This window comes from Gallus gallus, chromosome 5 (assembly GCF_016699485.2).
Source record: "Gallus gallus isolate bGalGal1 chromosome 5, bGalGal1.mat.broiler.GRCg7b, whole genome shotgun sequence".
Lineage (NCBI taxonomy): Eukaryota > Metazoa > Chordata > Aves > Galliformes > Phasianidae > Gallus > Gallus gallus.
Window position 1 is genome coordinate 50,574,024 of NC_052536.1, and position 21,249 is coordinate 50,595,272.

The window sequence follows — 21,249 nt, forward strand, 5'->3', positions numbered from 1 at the left end:
GCACAAATTACAAAGATCACAAAGAAGCAGGAGAACAGAAGAATTGTAACATCAGCTTCATGCACAATCAGCACAAAGGAGGAAACAAATCCTCTGTGGAAACACCTTTATTTGAAGTCCCTGAAGGATTCATGTTTCTGCCGGCACAGGTAGCACTGCAGATGGAGAAAGGGGATTCCTCTGAACTGTGGAAGTGCTGCAGGATATGAGGCTGATGGGTTGTTGACTCTGGCCTGGTTATGACTCCAGTTCAGCAAAGAACTTATGTGTCATTAACTGCAGTGAAACATGTCTGTGTTAGCAGAGTCCCTGTTGCTGAATTGCACCTGGAACTGAATACAATTATAGTTTTGCTCTTTCAGGGGATGTTGTCAGTTTTAAACATATATTAAAAAACAAAACAAAACAGGCCCATAACATTGGGTTTATTTGCCAGTGATATAGATAATGAGTTATTCAATTACAACTCAAATGTACTTTCCATTTCCATTACTTTCCATTCTCTCTGCCAGATTACCACCGTTTTGGAAATGAAAATAGATTAGTCTATCTCACTTCTGTTTACACCCTGATCCTAAATAAAATCATAGAATCATGGAATGGCCTGGGTTGGATGAGACCTCAAAGATCATCTAGTACCACTCCTACTGCCATGGGTAGGGTTGCCAGCCAGTAAATCAGACACCAGACCAGGCTGCCCAGGGCTCCACCCAACCTGGCCTTGAATACCTCCAACGATGGAGGTTTCACTTAACGTTTCACAATGTCCCATAGCAAAGAAGCAATGACAAGGATTATTGTCACTGGGAGTTAAATAAATTAATAGATTGATTATTTTAATCCTGAATTTTTGTTGTTAGGGAAAAAAAACAAAAAACAAAAAAACCCCTTTGGTCAAGCCTGACTTTCAGTTGTTAAAAAAAATCCTGTACTAATGTTTAGTAAGATTCACAATTCTGTGCTGTGAATCTGTTTACTTTAACCCTGCCTTCAGTTCACTCCTTGCTTATAGAACCTCCAGCTATTGCACTGGGCAGATGCCCGGGGCTGGATTGCAGAGGGGTGAGCAAACACATCAGAGGGCCCAATCTGATCTGGCACCATGCCCAGAGCAGAAATGGAAGATGCTCTGTGACTAATTATGGTTCATTTTCCCATCTATGAAGAAAGTACACCTTTTCTGCTTACTCTATCAGGAAGTATAAGCTGGTTTCCTTTCAGACTTGTATTACTGTATTTCACTGTATTAGTTCATTCTTCTACTGCTGGCAAAAATCTGCAATATAGGTTGCATTTATAGCTATAGCATGTAATCCCTTTTATCCACTGCACATGCCAGATTCTGTTTTGAAATAGGCAACAGTCTCATTGTATCACTGACATTATCATTTCAGTAAAGCCTTTTCACAGAATAGTTCTTACTCATCTGTGCAGAAATTGGATATCTCTTAATTTGCCACCTAAGGAACTATAGGACTGCCTGTCTTCATCTTCTTTAACTCTTCTCTGACAGAAATTAGGCTTACATTTCCATTTTTCTATTTGCCACACACACACACACAAAGTACTCTTGAAAAACTAAATATCCATAGTCCCAAATAATTTTGCTGCTTTGAAATTTTAGCTGTCTTCTAGCATGACAATTATCAGTTGTTTGGTGATCTATTTGTGTCTCTGAGCTATTTCTTACCCATAATGCAACACTTTTCTTCCTTCAGAGAATAAACCATACATATGGATATATCATAATATATATATGGAGATATATATCAGATATATATGGATATATCATAAGCTGTGTTGTCCAGAAGGAAAGCAGGACAATGGAGGAAAACATCCATAGGAAATAGCCACCTCAGGCTGTTGTTCCCACTCAGATCACATTTGTTTAAGTACAACTTAGTTGTTTCTGTACAACTTAGGCCTAGCCAGCATGGGTTCACAAAGGGCAGGTCCTGCTTTTCCAACCTGATCTCCTTCTATGATCTAGTGATCCGTCTGGTGGATGAGTGAAAGGCTGTTGATGTAGTCTATCTAGACTTCAGCAAAGCCTTTGACACTGTCTCCCACAGTATTCTGCAGAAGCTGGCAGTCCGTGGCTTGGACAGATACACTCTTGGCTGGGTAAGGAACTGGCTGGAGGGCCAGGCCCAGAGAGTGGTGGTGAATGGAGTTAAATCCAGCTGGCGACTGGTCATGAGTGGTGTTCCCCAGAGGTCGGTGCTGAGGCCTGTCCTGTTTAATATCTTTATTGATGACCTGGATGAGGGCATTGAGTGCACCCTCAGTAAGTTTGCAGATGACACCAAGCTGGCTGGAAGTGCTGATCTGCCTGAGGGTAGTGAGGCCCTACAGAGGGATCTGGATAGGCTGGATAGCTGGGCTGAAGCCAATGGGATGGGATTCAACAAGACCAAATTCCGGGTCCTGCACCGTGGCCACAATAACCCCAGGCAACGCTACAGGCTTGGGGCAGAGTGGCTGGAAGACTGTGTAGAGGAAATGGACCTGGGGGTGTTGATTGACGCTAGACTGAACATGAGTCAGCAGTGTGCCCAGGTGGCCAAGAAGGCCAATGGCATCCTGGCTTGTATCAGAAACAGTGTGGCCAGCAGGAACAGGGAAGTAATTATCCCCCTATACTCAGCACTGGTGAGGCCGCGCCTCAAGTATTGTGTCCAGTTTTGGGCCCCTCACTGTAAGAAAGACATCGAGGCCCTGGAGCGTGTCCAGAGGAGGGCAACAAAGCTGGCGTGGGATCTGGAGCACAGGCCTTATGAAGAGCTGCTGAAGGAGCTGGGATTGTTCAGTCTAGGGAAGAGGAGGCTCAGGGGAGGCCTTATTGCTCTCTATAACTACCTGAAGGGAGGTTGTACTGAGCTGGGGGTCAGCCTCTTCTCTTGTGTAACCAGTGATAGGACTAGAGGGAATGGCCTCAAGCTGCACCAGGGAAGATTCAGGCTGGACGTTAGGAAATACTACTTCTCTGAAAGGGTGGTCAGGCACTGGAATGGGCTGCCCAGAGAGGTGGTGGAGTCACCGAGCATGGTGGTGTTCAAAGAGCGTTTGGATGCTGTGTTGAGGGACATGGTTTAGTGAGAACCATTGGTGAAGGGCAAATGGTTGGACTGGATGATCCTGTGGGTCTTTTCCAACCTTAGCGATTCTATGATTCTATTCTATGAACTTCATTGCCTCCTTTCTCCTAGAGACTATACTGTGCCATATGAAATATAGGGAAAGTCACACTTAAACAAGAAGACTGGAGCAAAAGGCAAGGGGACCAGGTTTCCAGAAAGAAAAACGTTCAGTGCTTGTATTAAAGTCTGAGGTTGGGGGATAAGCTATGGGAGAAAGACTTTGGAATTTCTTCAAACCCCATTTTTCAACCAGCTTTAAACCACGTTCACAAATCTAATGTTAATGCTGGGTATTGACATACTTCTCCAACAGGACATTGATCCAGCAGATACAGAGCTGGAAGCTTGCAGAAGTCATAGATTTACAACTAAATTGATTAGCGCAGTTAGAGCAGATGGACTGTCTCAAAAACAGGGCAGGAACACAGCCCAGACGCTTCAATTGCCACCTGATGTTCTGTGCACTCCTTGATCAAGAACTAAGGAATATCATTTCCTGTATGCCTAAGGCACAAGTGTCAAAACACTGCTGGTAAATCATATCAGGTGGGCTTTAGTCTGCAGATAGACACCACAGCTGGAACAAGGCAGCTCCTGCCTGTAGAGCAGGAGGCCCGTCTGTTGTTCATGCAATGCAGCTGTGAGCTCTAATAAGCTCAGGGTTAAAACCTGCCCCCTCGAGTTCAGGGGTTCAGGTTTATCAGTGGTGAAAGTGGCTTTCTAGGTGCTTCCCATCTACTTGCAGTCTGTGTGGTAGAGCTCAATTGGAGCTGCCCAGGCTGTTGTGGAATCCATAGGCACCGAGACAAGGCGGAGCCCTCATGGCTCAGGCACATTATTTTCTATAATTAAGTCACAATGGACTTTTGAAGAGCTCTGCTGAATGATTGAGAGCCTGTGCACAGCTGGACCTACTAACAAACTCTGTGCTAGTCCAAGGTAAGGGTTGAATTCAATATTCTAACTTTGTTGTGAAGGATTTTAACTCTTCTGTGCCTGTGCTCCTACACTAGTTTCCCCTGTGTTAAAACTGCATCCTGGCTTTGCCTAGTAGTAGGGCAACAGCATAGGGTCCAAATCCAGTGCATCCTCATTTCTCTGTCAGGTTGGCATCCTTGTGATCAAAGCTACGTTGTTCCAGCCAGTGCCCCTGAGCTGCTGTAGGATAAGCACATCCAGAGACCCATCGGCTAACATCATACTTCATTCCCTGCTCAGTAGACTCAGGGGCTTCTGTAATGTTTATGTCCTCAAATCCTCACAGTGTTGCCTTTATTCCACTTCCTCCACCACTCGCTGTTTCCCACCTGTCTCTCCCTGCCCACACCCTTACCAAATGCGTGTCAAGCTATGCTTATTTGGATGGCACAAGGCATTTCAGCAAAATCTCTTCAACAGAAGGGCTGTATGAGGCCTGTGGTTAAGGGGCTGGGCAGGAAACCTGCTGTTTGGCTTTTGTACTGACCTGCCGCCTGATTTGAGCCATACTTAAACTGCCTGCGCCCAGTGACATCTGTGGGGATTAGAAAGCAGGGAGTGAGTGCTTGGTGCCTGCCTGTGGAGCAGAGGTGGGCAGAGGCAGCAAAGACAGCTCCTGGCTGCCAGCAGCATCCCGGCTGAACTCATGCTGCACCACTGGAGGCTGCTTTTCTCCTTTCTCTTCTCGGGTTTATTCAGCCCAGGGCAGAGGGGGCTGAGGGGATGTCTCCTGGTAGCCTACAGCTCCTCACAGGGAGTGGAGAGGCAGCACTGAGCTCTGCATTACACAGCAGTTGCAAGAGGTGTGGATGGAGAGAAATGCAGAACAAGCCCTGGATCATCTCTGAGTTTGCCAAATCTCTGTGAGGATGTAGAGCAATTAAAAATAAAATGCTCACCTGTGTTACTGATGAGTAATGCTTGCAGTTACTAAAACTGAGTGGACTTTAAGTGGCTGATTTGTTTTCCATTAGCTGGGTTGCTTTGTATTCTTTGTAGTTCCGCCAGCCTGGGCTGTAGAAATAGAGCAGTCAGGTTCAGTTTTCCTCAGAGCTGATTTCTAGTCAGGTTTCTTTGGGCTCAAATCAGAGACTGAAGGAAATGGAGCTGAAGGGAGACCTTATTGCTCTCTTCCAATATCTGAAAGGTGCTTACAAGTGAGAGCGGGGTCGGTCTCTTCTCACTGGTGACAGGATGAAGGGAAATGGCCTCACTTTGCACCAGGGTAAGTTTAGGTTGGATATCAGGGAAAACTTCTTTACTGAATGGGTTGTTAAGCACTGGAATAGGCTCCCCAGGGAGGTGGTTGAATCATCATCCCTGGATGTGTTTAAAAACCGTTTGGATGTGGTGCTCAGGGACATGATTTAGTGGAGGGTTGTTAGGGTAGTATGGTTAGGTCATGGTTGGACTCGATGATCTTTAAGGTCTTTTCCAACCTGAGCGATTCTATGAAGGAAAAAACAAGAGTGGGGAGTGCAGAAGTTCCCTAATTATTCCTGTTTCTCTTGTGTTTTGCAAAGGCTTGATAGTAGCCAGATCTTGGACAAAATTGATTTCTAGAGGCACTCTTTGACTACTTTTTGTCTATGAGGCAGAAGAAAATAAAAGATGCTGAACTCACCACTGGTAAACTGTTTATGGTGACAGAGCTGCTTCTCCTCAGGCAAGCTGATATGCAATCAATTATATTAAGGGCATGGTAGATGTACTCTTTAAAACAAACAAACAAAAAGTTATGATCTCCTCCTGCACTTCCCTCTTTGTATAACATAAGAAAATCTTTGGTCCCAGAGTCCTGGCCTTAAACATTCTCTGACTAATGTAAGACTGGTGACTGTGCGGTTAGAAGTGGCATTTACTTGATCAGGTATACTATGGCTTCTTTTACATTTTAAGGAAATATCCTGTGAGTTTTGTGACAGGCTGGCAGTTCCTGTGCTCCCCACCGGTTTTTGAGCTAGTTTCTTTCTGAGGCAAAACAAGGAGGAATGCACTGCAACCTTTTGTCATGCAGTTATCTGCGTTCCTGGAGAATGTCAGTGTCTGGTGTGTGACTCACTCATGGCCTCTGCGAAGCTTTATGTGTCCATTACAGCCTCTGCTCGTTCTAATTTTGAGAAATAAAGCAGAACTTCAGATTTTAGAGAAAGGCATGCTTTATAAATATAAGGATGGCATATTGTGGGGCAGACGTGGGCACATCTCCTGATCACTATGTCATTTCTAAAGGAAAATCTAAGCCTTCTACCAAACAAATGAAACTTAAATAGGGAAGGTCTTGGTTATTCATTAGAAACGGTGAGATTTTTCTGTGCTCTATGGCTACGGAGATGCTCTGAAAGTCCATGTGTACGTGTTGTGCTCACATCCTGCAATAATTCAGAAGAGGTAAAAGAGAAATCCTGTCTTACCTTGTCTGCTAAGATCCCTCTGATTAGAAGGTCAAAATAATGTTGTGCATGTAAAACAGTTAAACTGATGAGGAGGGGAAGGGATTTTATCAACACCTTAGGAATACCTAAAGGGCAGGTGCCAAGAGGATGGGGTCAGGCTGTCTTTGGTAGTGTCCAGCAGCAGGACAAGGGGCACGAACTGGAATGCAGGAAGTTCCATGTGAACATGAGGAAGAACTTCTTTACTGTGGAGGTGACAGAGCACTGGAGTGGGCTGTTCAGAGAGGCTGTGGAGTCTCCTTCTCTGGAGCTATTCAGAGCCCCCCAAACACTTTCATTTGCAACCTCCTGTAGAAAACCTCCTTTAGCAGAGGATTGGACAGGATGTTCTCTGGAGGTCCTTCCAACCCCTATGATTCTGTATTCTGAAGAATATTCATCAGGCTTATTCCTATGCTATTTCTTCCTTACACATCAAGTTGTGAGATAAGGGCTGCAATATCTGAGTATGCACAAGGTAGATAGGAAATGCGTTGTCTGTGTAAGAGAATTGAAGGGTAAAAATAAAGCTGCTTAAGGTGTACTGGCTAAGGTAGTAGCTTGGTCTGTACGTAGAGCAGAGAATTAGGATATTTGCTGGTAAGTATGTCTATTTTAATAGTGGCTTTGCTTGTGTTTTGTCTGAGCTTTCACTGTTTTGTGATTTCAGAATGACTTTGAAAATGATTTCGAAGCTCTGATGCACGTAGGTGGGTGAGCCTCAAAGGAAATCTTAGTTTTGATTCACTTGTACTAACGATCACCTCGTCCCTACCAGCATGGCTGGACTATTAATCTAAAGAAACTTGTCCTGAGACTTGCTTGTACTGTCACTGAAGCTAAGCTTTTACCTGTTTTTCCCCCCAGTTTGGCAAATTTCCTTTGCTTTTTATGCCACAATGAGCAACTTTCTATCTTGGTACACTGTAACTCAAAACAATTTATATGAAACTCAAGAAAAAATCCTTGTACCTGGTACATGCAAAGATAAATGTCTATTGTGACTTCAGTGCTTCATTGAAGCAAGGCTTGTTCAGGAAAAAAAAGACAAGACTGTTCACATAGCAAGCAAAGCTAAACTGGAAAGTTTTATAACCAGTACACATTGATTCCTTTCTGTTAAACTACTGTATTGGTCCTTAAACTAACAAATTGATCCCTATTGCTAAACCAGCCTATATCAGTATCCTGTAGGGATACCACCAGGTCACACTTGAGAGCATTAATTTTCTCTTTCATTTAGGTATTATCTAACCAACAGACAGCACAGAGAGAAGTTCAATGCAGTTTGAGATAAAAAAGAAATGTCCACTTCATGCTTGCTTTACACATCTCTGTTGATTGCAATTGGGTGGTAAATGTAGAGTAATGGCGGAGCTTAATTTTCCTGACCACTGGATCAAATGTAACACCAGTTGTGTGAGATAATGAGCAATGGAGGAAGTTAAACAAAATTAAGACAAGAACACTAGTTTTCAGTAACAGCCATACATGGGCCAGAAGAAAATGTGACGTATCTAGAAAACACTTCAAAGGAGATATTTGTGAAAAAGGAGTGCATGGGGTCAGGGAAAGGTAATTCATGGTAAAGATAGCAGAATCTGAGACAGTTTTTCATTGTAGGGAGCACTGTGGATATAAAGGAAATGTTCAAACTGCATAGGAGCAAAGACTGATAAGACTTGAACTGCAGAGATTAAGGTATCTCTTTCCAGGCAAAGGGAACTGGGGATTGGATCATTATTGTGCTATTAGCTGTTGGTTGGAGATAAACAAAACGAATGTTTGTTCCCAGGAGAAAGAGCTCTTAGAGGGTAACTGACATTGCTAATTTGAAATTCCCTTGATCAAGATGGCAGTCTCTCATTGGAGCCAGGATCTTCACAAGCTGATCTGAAAAAAGAATGGAAGTATTTCTTTCGCGCTGTACAGTATGTGGTGATTGTTCCCTTATCTTCTGTGGTGCTATTTTCTGTATTAATTACCTTGAATTGCTGAGTCTAAAAGATATTTATACAGAATGTTCCTCAGTATTTAAGGGAAACTTACATGAGTGTGTGAACTTGCAGCCCTGGTTGATGTCTGCACAAGTTCTTATCCTGTCTCTAATGCCAACTGAAATGAAGGGATCCCAAATAAAAATGACTAAGCCTGTTGGTGGAAGCTCAGGAACAACCTTGCACCTCTGGTGGGTTGCATGGCTCTGCAGAACCAGGGGACAACAGGGCTTACCAGGGCCACACCTTGGTTTCAGAAACTGGAGAAGTTTCCTCACAGCAGATCTAGCTTGTATTTTTTTTTCCCAGATGTCAGTTTGTCACCTTTCATGAGGATTATTCTAGGAAAGCAAAAAGAAAGAAAGAAACAAAGTAGAGCCAGTGCAATAGCATGTGTCATTTCTCATTCAGACTGCAGAATCTGTTAGGAGAGAACACATGAACTTCAAAGCTTTGCACTGGTCTCTGTTAGATGGCAGGGCAATACTAAATGATATTCTGGTGATGAGGAACTGTTTTATTTTATTTGCATTAGGAAGATCTTTGAATGTAGGATGCTGATAGATGGTCTCTGACAATAAACGTTTCCTCAGGACCATTCTACCATTCCTCTCCCAAGAGGAGGAGTCAGATTGCACAGTGAGACACTGGTAGGACTGAGCAAGCTTGGAAAGGGACCTGGATTGGGCACTCACTTCTAGGAAATTAAACATGAATAACAGTAAAAATGGTTGGTTTTACTCCTTTATTTGTAATGGATAATGCCATGATTAACATATCAGACTGCACGTGGACTCAAGGCACAAGACATCAAAGGTTTTCCACATAGGTTTTCTCCTGCGCTGTCTTATTAGTGTGTATGGTGCCCTGAGGATGTAACAGGCGGGACTGTAGAATGTCTTAGGAGCAGTTCAGGTGTGAAGCTACAAGTTTGCTCTGGACCAATAGCAAATGAGAGAGGCCATTGTTTCAAACAGGAGCAATTCTCAGGAGAACTGCAGCCCCTAGGACACCCTTAAATAATGCAACCCAACCAAAACTGCAGCAGCGAAATAATCAAAGAGGCAACAATGATTTTTTTTTTGGTTTCCAAAATTCTTGCTGGAGTGTATGGTGTTTTAGGCTGGACTGTTAGTACACTCTGAGTGTGAATTCAGTGTTAATGGGTGAGGCTCTCCCACTAGCAAGCTCAGAGCTTTCCAGCTGGAAATACCAAAGTGCTGTGGCAGTATTATCAGTTTATCAGCTTTCCTATGCATTCAAGCCCTCAGACAGGGTTGAGCATGTGCATGATTTTCTTCTTATTTAAAATTGCTTTACTGGTCATTTCCAGTGTTCTGGTTTTGCTTTCTGTGTTTATTCATACCACCTTTACTAGCCATTAAAGGGAATTCAGCCTTGCTGCATTTGTGGCAGTGGCATTTTGCCTTCTACCTTTTATTGTACCTATTTGTCTCTAGCAGCAGTCAGCATGTGGGTGGTTTGGAGAGAGATTTACACGCTGATATTGTAGTAAGGTTCCTTTTATTCTGTAATTTAACTGGGAAGATTGAAACATTTTACATTATTTTGCCTGTGGTAAAATAGACTTATTTCAGCTTCTGTTTTTCCTTTCTTCTACTTGTTCATTAATATTCAGAGTTTATCTTATCTTTTCCCCTCTTCATTTGGTTTGTAAATGATTCCTTTGCTTGCTCCTTTATTTTTTTAAGCCTGTTTTCAACTTTTGTTTAATCTTCTTGTTTTCTTTTTTCTTGTTTGTTATTAAATTTTGAGTTAGCTATTTAAGTTTATCCCTTTTCATATTCATTCCTTAAAATGCCAGCTGCTCTTTTTCTGTCTTCTATTTACCCTGTGTGAGTATGCAGAGATGGAGTTACTCCTCCAGCGTGCCACAGATTGCCAATTTTCATCTAGTTTGCTGAGGTGCCAGAGGCTGGGGGAACTTTTGCCTGCCATCCTCCCCACCACAGCAATACTAAAGTACGCATTTAAGTATGTGGGTGCATCTGAGCTCTGTCCTTGTTGTCTGTACCATGCAATGCCACATGTAGCAAAGGAGCGCCAAAAATCATGTGTAATAATCATGTGCTTGACGAGTGGGACACAATGGAATTGACATTTGAAGGAAAATGGGAAAAACTTGACACAGGAATATTATGTTATTTAGCAGTGGAAGATATGAAAGCCGGGACAGATAGATACAATTCTTCTGAAATGTCATACAATTTGTTGGAAGCAATGACAACATTGGAATCTTTCAGGGTTATTTGTAATTGTCAGAGGCAGGTCAGTAGACTATATGGAGCCAATTGTGACTATTATTACAATTAACTAAGTCCTTAAGGATGTAAACAGTCTTCAGGTTGCTCTGTATACAATTAAACCAGTACTGGTCTAAGTTTTATATAGGAGATCTGCTGAAAAATGAAGGGTTTTTCTTGTACTGTTAATTTGCTTTAACTCTTTGTATTACTACTTTGTCATCCTGATTTTAATTGTTTGAAAGACTGTATTGTTGGATGCAATATCACTGCAAAAAATGATGCATAGTTTTAAAACTTTATTTCCTATTATTAGCATGGCTTTTTTGGGGGGGGGAGAGGCAGGGGTTATGGGGAGCAGATTGGTTAATGTATTTAGGATTTAAGACTGCAAAATAGAAAATTGGTTTCTCCCAATAGAGGTGCTCAGGACCCTTCCTAGATATCTTCTTTAAGAGTGCCTTAATCTACCAGATTATTATGATACAGTCTATATTTAAGAAAATGTTGTGTGCGTTAGCTTGAAGGCAAGAAAATGGAGCTTGCATGAGTAAGGATGCAGAGTTGACACTTCCATTTTGATATTGCTTCTGGCAGGCTTGGTTGTGTTTCTCAAACCTGAGTTTAGATCTTATTTCCAAGATGCAACCTTATCTAATGGTGAAAGAGATAAGTAAAGAGTTGCTTTCACTTATTGCCCTGGTTTCTGAGTGATCACAGTTGCTATAGGCAGCTGTAATTGAAGTGTTTAGTGTTTGCTAAATACGGTTATTACCTGAGGGTTCTTGAAATACTGTTTGCATTTTTTATGGTCATTGGATTCTCCTGATTACCAGATGTAATAGACTTTTTATGCTACAATGCAACTGTTGAACATTTTAATTGGAATGCCATGTCAAATTTTTAAATTAAAAATCAAATACTCAAAGCACCAGTGCTTTTTTGATTACTAAAATTAAAACCTAATTGAATTCTCCCACCAAAAAATATCCTGTGGAAATTTAATTAGAAAAGTGTAAGAGCTGATTTTTAAAACATATTAATTTTTAATTAGGAGAAATCAGAAAGGCAAATTAATAAGTTTTAAATTTTCCAAAATAAAAATATGGAGATGCCATGTAGTACAGTAAAGCAAAGACCCAAGTCCAGTTTCCCTAATGACTATATACACAAGACTTGAGTCTTACCTGACTAAAACAAGAAGTGATGGATTTTTTTTTTTGAATTCTCATTAAAACCACCCATCTCTGGCATATCAGCACATGGAAGGACTACGATGAAAAGCTAAAGTAGCTTTGAGTGAATATTTAGAGTATGGTGCACAAAGAGGGAGAGCTAGCTGGTTATTTTGCAGTGGTGTATGAAGTACACCCTTGTCTTCAGTGTTCACCTGTTGACTGGGAAAGCTGTCAATGTGTGGGTTGATGTAGGTGCTATTTCCAAGCCCTTAGCTCCTCTGATATGTTGCAATGGCTCTGTTCCAGAGACTGGGCAGTTTGAGTTGGGTGTTGTATTGCTCTGCCTTTGTTTAATTTCCCACTCCATACCCAGGAAGAGTCACACAGCATTAATAAGTGTGAAAAAATCATTGACAACCTAGGTTGGCTCAATTTGGCCTTGTCAGGACATTTCCATTTCCTATAGATTTTATTGGTCTGTGGTTGCATACAAAGTGTCAGTCAGTGAATTAACATAGTGACAGTGGCCCTTGGGAAAGGACAGTGCCATCATTAGACAGCCAGACTGGAAGTGATCACAACGGTACTTATTACTAATTTTTTCTTTCTTAAAGACATGCATCTCACAAAGTAGTTCCCTATTTTGTGGTTAGGAGATGATGGAAAGAAAGAAAAATAAAAAGATTAACTCCAGCTATCTGGAGACCCACTACTTAATGATGTACACTTAAATGCAGATGGAATAATAATACGAAGAATGATGCCTGTAGGGTACATTCAGATCTGTGGTATCAACCTCTCACCCCTGAAGGCAGGGCAGTGTGGGGCATTTGCTCACACCCTGCACTTGGAGGGCCAGGGGAGACCTACCATGGAGGTCAGGCTCTGAATCATTTTCCTGGTGCATGACTTAAAGTGTGGCACCAATCCCTTCAGCTGTTCAACTTTAACACTATCTTGGAAAGCCTTTCCTTGCTTAGAGAACAAAGAAAAAGGAACCTGATCATTGAAAGAGAAATTGAAATGTGAACCCCAAACCTTTCCTTACTCTTAAGTGCTGAAGTACACTAAAGTGCTGCTGGACACTTTCCCTGTTGTCCATCTTGACTTGGAAAAATTGCACCTTTGCCAGTGACATCTGGTCCCAGTGGCATTTTTTCTGGGAAGAAGTTGAGATGGAAGGGTTGAAACCTTACATCTACCACTTCCTGGCCCATGATGCTAGTATAAAAAGATTATATACTTGCTCTCTTCTTGCATATGTGAAAGGAACGATGGCAGGTAAACCTATGGGCTTCTCTGAGAAGGTTGCGTTTCTGCCTGGTGTGCCTCACTCTTTCAGGAGACATGGTGTTGATAAGACAGGCGATTCATCTGACCCCACATTGCAGAGCTGTGTTACCAGCCCTGAATGCATATAAATGTTAATACTGAAAAAAGAAAGGAGGAAAAAAAACCAACAAAAATGTACATAAAAAAGGAGTTTGGAAAATGAAAAGTATCTGTAAACTATGCACTGGGAAAAATTCTGCTTTAAGGAAGAAGATTAAGTAATGACATGTGAAGCATGAAGGAAAGTCTGTGAATCTGAAAGCAGCCTGAATATAACAGGCATTTGGCAATCTTGATCCCAGACGTTCAGAGTCCCATACGCATATTTTGTCCTAATGTGTACTATCCCAGTCTTCCTCTTCCCAACAGCACTGTCATTGGGCATCTGTCAATGCCAGATTAACTCTTATGCCATCCTGGTCCCTCCCTGCACGGTAGGAGCTAGCTTGCAGATGACTGCTTTGAAATAAAATGAATAGATCAGCTGAGTTTCATGGAAGTCTTATGCCTGTGTACCATGGAGCAATTCATGATCTTTGCAAAGGTTTGGGAGTTTGAACCAGAGATAGCTAAGCAGACTGTTTTCTTTCACATTAGTTTAATTAGTTGTTCTTGTAACGAAGCCTTATTTGTAGCAAAGTAATAGAAAGACAGCATTGTGACATACAAATTTCCAGCTGAAATAGAGCAAGGTAATTACAGGTTGTCCATTGGGTTGACGCAATAATCTTTCATTTCAGAACAGCTGAGTTCTTTAACCCAAATGTAACCCTCTAGCGGATGCTTCTGTCAGCAATGAGAGGCATGTTTCAATCTATCTAGAGCAGAAATGCTGAGAAAACAGGTTTTATGCGGAAAAGAAATAATCTTTTTACAGAAAATAGATTTCCCAAAATAGAGGGAACCAGGAATTGTTTCCTTCTCTCTGTTTGCAGCATTTAAAGAAAATTTCCTGGGCTGCCTTCTCCACTGTCAGGAACAAAATGTTGAAATTTATTTAGATAAAAGAAACCAAAGAAACAATTGAAATGTCTACCTATGTATTTAAATGCTATCAAATCCAAGCAATATTTTGGAGTGCTGTCAACATTTGCAGAAGGCAACCACATGAGTTCTTAGCATATAGAAGTCTTAGATGTTGCTAAAGTTTTGTGTGTTAAGAAAAAAAACCTTGTCAAGGAGTGTTTGTTCATCAAAAAGGTTCCCCAAAATTTAAGTGTACATAAAGATTTCCAAGACTCAGAAATTCATGAAGAATCAGTTCCCATGTCATCACTTGCTTGTAGCACAGAGATTACTGTATCTACCTAGGATATGCAAGACCTGAGGTCACATCACTTCTCTACTGTACTTGAAATTCATTGCTGTATGTTTCTGGGAAATACCAGCTACTTAAGACACAGACCTGATTTCTCTGCCAAAGGCTATTTGCTTCCCTTGTGATGTAGTCTAAACTGTACATCTCCCACTGAAGTAGAAGACAATCTGCATTTGGCCTTCTTGGAAGGCCTTGATGTCAGAGTGACAGTATTCAGTCAAGTGAAAGACCAGGCACAGCCTTAATGTGAACCTTTGTGGGTGTTGCAATGGGAACATGCAAACTGCTTTTATGTGGAATGGTCTCAAAGATACAAAGCATCTCTTGTTCTACAGATCTTTTTGTCTCAAAGCTACTTTCCAAAAACAAAAATCCAGAGGTTTCTAGAACAGAAAGAGAATAATTTACCCCTTTATTTTAGAAATATTATTCCCCAACTGAAAAAGCTCCCTGTACTGCCAAAAACTCTAAAATTTTTTGAAATTGGGGTATACGCTCAACTGTATGCTGGAGAGTGTCTGAATTCTATCAATGTTAGCTAGCTGCTTCTGTCTATATGGAGTTAAATCTATGATGGCTTTGGATAAACCTCAGGTTGGAGCATGTGGGTCTGCTGACATTTTAAAAGCTGAGAATATGCAGGAGTGCCTGGCTACACTGGAAAATGGAAGAGGCAAAAGATAGGCAATCCCTGATCTGGACCTGAAATCTCAAAATATATACCTCAAAATGTGAATGCCGAATGAAGTATGCAGCATAGGTACCTTACAATAAATAAGCTGAGACTCAAGCACTGAGTAACAGTGAACTTTAAGGAGTTATAACACTGTGGTTTGCAACTTGGTACTCCTATTAAGTGCATTATTTGTTCCATAAATTAAACTGCTCTTTTTCAAGTCTCAGCTCTTTCAGGGGGTGCATTCTGGTTGTTTAGTATTGGTCCATTGGGTACTTTCATCACTTTAATGTTAGAAATGCAAAGCATTTTATTTTAAATAGATTCTAATGAATTTTGTAATTAAGAGTTTTACTTTATTTTTGTCATAGGAATTACTTCATGCTTGATAGCAAGAGGCCATGACACACGTTTAATGTTTGTTTATCAAAGTGGCAAATCACTGACAGTTTATGCTGGGTCTAGCTCTACACAATGGGGTTACTGTGGCTGTAACAAACTTTAATTGCACAGGGCTAAGTTAGAGGCCCAGACTGTGTTGTGGTATCGTAGAATGGCTTATTCATTGTACTCCTGTCAGTTCCCATGTTGTGTGGTTGCTTAATACTGAATGCAGAAGGGTGAGTGGATCTGTTCACTAATCAAAGACAGGCATTAGGTCTGGTGCCAGCAGGGTCATGTTACAACTTACCACAGTGTTTCTGCAGCAGAGCTTTAAGTGTTTTCCCTTAAGAAATGGCAGAGATGAAATCTGGGGTGCTCTGGTTTGTAATCTATGTTGTTATGCTTGGTAGCCACTTGTGCCTGCAGTGAAGTCACACTGAAGGACTGGAGCAATCTGATCTGGTGAAAGATGTTCCCTCCCTGTGGTAGGAAGATTGGAACTAGATGATCTTTAAAAGTTTCTTCCAACCCAAACCATCTTATGAATTTATGATTGACACTTGGTAAGGCAACTACATGACAAATGGGGATTGTGGATACTGGCATAGATTCTATGGCATTAAGTGGGTAAAATGGGATGATGACGGAAGATGATGAATCACTGACACAACTGTAGTCCTTTGTGTGGGTAGGAAGGCCAGATTCTAGCTTGTGATGAGTAAAATAATAGTGAAGTGCCTTTACAGGAGGAAAAAGCACAAAATGGGGTGGTGGGGGAGGAGGGAGTGTACCAGTTTTGAAGCTTGTACTCTGGAATCAGTGAGTTTATTTTCTAAACTGATTTGCGCTACTGCACGTGGGCTGTCATGAAACTCCCAACATGCAACTACTGAAGTTGCATCTGAAAATGGGAGTAAGGTGCATATGGAGTTTTGCATAGATGAGTACTGAAGAAGAGCCCAGTCTGCACATCTCTGATCAGAAACAGTGTTGCTGCATCAAATTGGTTCTCAGTTCTAGTATAGCCTGCCCGTGTGAAGGGTGTAGCTAATATGATCTGGGTCTATGTCTGTGTCCTCAAGTATCAGCCTGCACAAAACTGCTCAAGTTCTTATGAAAATGTGGTGCAAAATAGTAGGAACTGAAATAATAATAATAATAAAAACTAAGTATATTACCTGGATAATGGCTACGTTTAATAATGCTGACATACAGCACTGGAAAAGGAGGAGGACATCTAGATAAGTGCTTCAAGCTGTGCTCATCACAATGTGACCGTGTTTAACAGCATAGCTCCCAGACACAACATGCCAGCTCCACAAACCTTGGAAGCTGACTTCACACATAGCTCAGACTTGTCTCTGGTTCCATGAGAAGCCCTGTCAAGTTACTATTCATGCAAATATATGCATGAAATGGTTTGTCGCATTTGCTACCCAGTGGGCTTTCAGATTTGGTCCTGACCTCAAGTTCTGTAATGATGGTAAGGGATTTTGCCGTTAACTCCTGTGGGCTGGATCAGGCATTCAACATGTTGGCCTCAGAGAGTTAGTGGTGGAAACTGAAAGGGCAAAAGTCAGCCCTTAACCTTTGGCTGTACTCAATTACTAAACACAATTCCGCCCAGCTGCTGAGTGTGGTTCTAAGATGAAGGCTCAGCTCTACGTAGCCCTGCTCTCCCTTTGCTCTGCCAGACTGTACGTTTGCAGCAGCTTTCAGGAGGTGTTCAGCTTCAGCTTGCTTCCTCCCTCTCCCTCCCATGTGCCAAAAATGTGCCAGTTACAGAACAAAGGAAATATCACAGAGTCAGTTTGGTGGGAGAGCTACAGAGACCAGCAATTACCTGCTGTTATCACTGTGGCTGTGCTTTCTGTCATGTTATATTTCACATTTGCATAGCTGTGTGTATTTGCTCTTTCATCGCTGTTGTATGCAAGCTGTAATCAGTTCATTTTATGGCTGTCTTCAGCTAAATTCTTTGTTGATTTTAACATGACAGAAGTTGAAAAGATTACATATTATAAATAGATAATTAATATATCAGCACAGCTTGTTGCTCTCTGTCTCTCCATCTCTTTATGAGAATCAGTTCTAATGTTTCCTTTCCCTTTCTCTCCTCTATGTAGACAGCCTGAGAATTAAAATGAAGCCTGACAGCTTGATTAAAATTTCACCTCATATATTTCTGTTTCAAAGGAGGATTCCTTTGTCTTGAATAAACGGGTCATGTGTAAAGAATGAAATCACAGGTCTGTTCCAGGTAGGGTAATTTTTTAAATTTTGACCACAGCTTAGCATATGTTTGTATGCTAGGATTTTCATTAAAATGAATAGATGTCACAACATTGGTGGAATTGGCTTCAGAGCATCATTTTGTGGAAGAGTTGTACAATTTCTGTTTTTGAATGGCAAGATGAAGCACTAAGTTGCACCAGTTGCAGATAAGGCTAGAATTAAACTCATGCATCCTGAAACTTCTGTTGTCACCTGAACATGTTTTTACTCTCAAATCACAAGTAATATCTGTAATTCATGAACTAGAAAGCATCAATTTTACTTCAGTTTGTAGAAATATAATTTTTCAGTTGATACAAGAATTTCTGCAGAATTAAGCCCCTTAAGTCTGCTTTTCTTAGCTACCTTCCATAAATCCTTTAAGAGTATTTTATGGATTCAGAGGTCTTGTGGCTCTGCTATGGAAAACCAATGCAGCACAAGCTCATTTCTGGGGCTTATGAAGACCTTTCTTCAGCTTTAAATAGAGAGCTTAATGCCTACATCTGAGAAGGATAGTGGAGAATAGGACAGATATCTCTATGATCTCTTTAAAATTCACAAGTCTGGTCCCTTTGTAAATAGTATGCTTGCTGAAATGAAATTTTCTTTCTTTTTCCATCAGTCATGATGCCATCCTCATCTTCCCCACTGGGCACCACTGTAAAGGACCAACACACCCTTTGTTGCACAGGGTTCAGGAAAGCCTGACAGAAACTCATGCTGTGCTGATCTTGATCCCTGGCTAGCTTTTCCTCCTGATATAAACATTGCTAAAGCCAGCTAAGGTACAGGTGAAATAGGACTGTTTCCATCAGTGTATATGTATATCTGCTTGCAGAATGCAACACATCAATAGTCAAAGGTAGGAAAAAAAATCGAATAATAAGGATGTCAAGAGAAGGACATAATACAGGATAACACAGAAGAGATTTAAACATGGGGAAGATTTAATATCTGAAGAAGTGCGGCAGGGAAACTAAAAGCCCTTGGATCCCCAAGCCAAAGCTCACACCACCTTAAGCAGAGTTTTTGTAGATTAACATCATTTAAATGGTCAGAATTTAGTTTCGATTGATTAATCTTTTTCTCCTGGGAGACAAATTCTGTCCGTAATTACAACCTGTCTAAATCTTTTTCATTTCAGTTATGTAGTAGTACTGGTGAAGATACATTGACATAATACACAGGCAATGCTGCATACTTCAAATATAATGCAATTAATATTAGTGCCCAACCTCTGTGATGTCAGCATTTCTAAAAATCCAGACTGGGAGTTCACAACAGTTGAGATAAGTGCAAATGTAATTTACCTCTGCTGATATGTCCCCTATATATTGTTGAATAAAAAAAACTCTGTAGTGTAAAATTGTGATCAGACATTATAAGTTTTAATGATAATTTATTGCAACAGTTTTTCAAGGATTCCTTTGTAATGAGAAATCTTTGAGAACCCAAACGCAACAGTTTGGAGGATAAAAGCATACTGTATGAATTTTTTGGTTTTGAAAAATCCTGAAATGCTGCTGCATGCAGTCACTCTAAAAACACTTTGGAGACCTTCCTTTTTCTTTAATGAATAAAGCATTTCAAAAGAATCTCCTGAAAGGAGCTTGCATTTGTTACTAATCCTTTTGACCTCCGTTAACTATTCTGCAAATCTCTGATGCGCTGTAGTTCAGTAACTGGGCATCCTTCTCAGTTTTGTGTTTTGATTCTTCTGCCTTTAATGTAAGATAAAACAGTGTGCTTGGTAGGAAATGATTTCCTGAAGATTCCTAGAAAAACAGAGAAAATTTGAATGCACAGCAGTCATATTAAAATGTTGGCATGAAGGCCTTTTGGTGGTACCCAAGTACTTGTAAAATATGCTCTGAAAAAAGAAACAAATTGTCTGGATGGATTTCAAAAGTTCAGAGCTGTCCTCATTACACCTTGAATAACAATGATGCAAGCAAAACAATGCAGTTTTTCTTTATAGTCCCATTCAAAAATCTCAGTGCTATTTACCCCTTGTGTATTTAAAATGGAGCTGAGGTTAGTCACACTAATAGAGCTGGTCAAAATTTGGAATAATTTCTGCAGGTGAAACTGCAGTATTTTGACACTTTGTCCTGGATTACATGGCAGAGTTTAGAGTATTAAAATGAATACTGTCTTTGTCGTCTCCATTACACAGTTGAATCTGAAAAAAGTAGTTAGATATTGCTGTGGTAAGACCTGGTAGCTGGTAAATAAAGTGGTAACTGTACATTTACTAGCCATGGCAGTGATGAGTAACAGCAACCAGAGCCATAGGGTTACATGCAAAGAACTCCAAACTCAGCAGGAGCAGAGCTCTGTACTCACTGATGCAGTCTTGGTAGCAGGCAACCATCAAGCTGATAGTGTGTTATGTAAGAGATAATTTAGCCTTGTAATTAAGGGAATATTAAGTGCATAATCGCATTTATTCATTTAATTAAGTTTGGCAAGTTTGTCCTATGACGTTAGATATCAATTGCTAAAGATACTCATTTACATTTAATAAGCATAATTTGTGACTTGCCTTATTTTGTTATTTGCCAAGTGAACACCTAGAGAGCCCTTTTAAATGGATTAAGCAGGAATACAAGCTTAATGCATTGCGAGAGCATAATTGTACTTTTATTGCTCATTAAATTTTGAGTTAATTATGTAGCAACCAGGTTTATGTTTTATTATATCAAACCTCAATCTGAGGGCTGTTAGAACTAATCTGAGGGAAGGAAAACAACTTCCAAATGTACTCTATGAATCCTGTTTAAAGAATGTTTAAGAAAATCCACAGTTCTATTCTTTAAGAGAAGGCAGTAATCCACTGCTGTGGTCATACATTCAGATGTGAGCAGCAGCACTCAAGTTTAAATCTACCACTTAAGAACCTTCTTGAGTGATGCATGGGTATCTTACTGTTGCAGATTGTCCTTTCTTAGAGAGGTGGCCATGTTTTCTTCCCTCCCATCTGAGTTTTGTCATGTTTTGATTCTCTATTTTGCGCTCTTCTTTACTGTCAGCTAAAACAGTCTATTTTCTTTCCTTTGGTGAATAGTCTGTCCTGGGTAAATTCCTGCTGCCTAAATGGGTGTTGGAAAGTTTAGTGCCTGGTGCAAAGAAGTTACCAAAAATCCCTGAAAAGAGATAAATACATCCAGAAGGTTTGGTGTTATTTTAATTTCCTGGATGTTCTCTGGTATGTCTCTTTGTGTAGTATCTCCTTCTCTATTTCTATAAAGACAACACGCTTAGCAGACC

General features: G+C 40.8%; 1 long non-coding RNA gene across 1 annotated transcript in view; it reads left to right on the forward strand.

Moving 5' to 3' along the window:
• The window catches only part of LOC101749505, a 198,248-nt gene that overhangs the window by 139,328 nt on the left and 37,671 nt on the right, over window positions 1-21,249 (forward strand). The gene's annotated exons all lie outside the window — the stretch shown is intronic.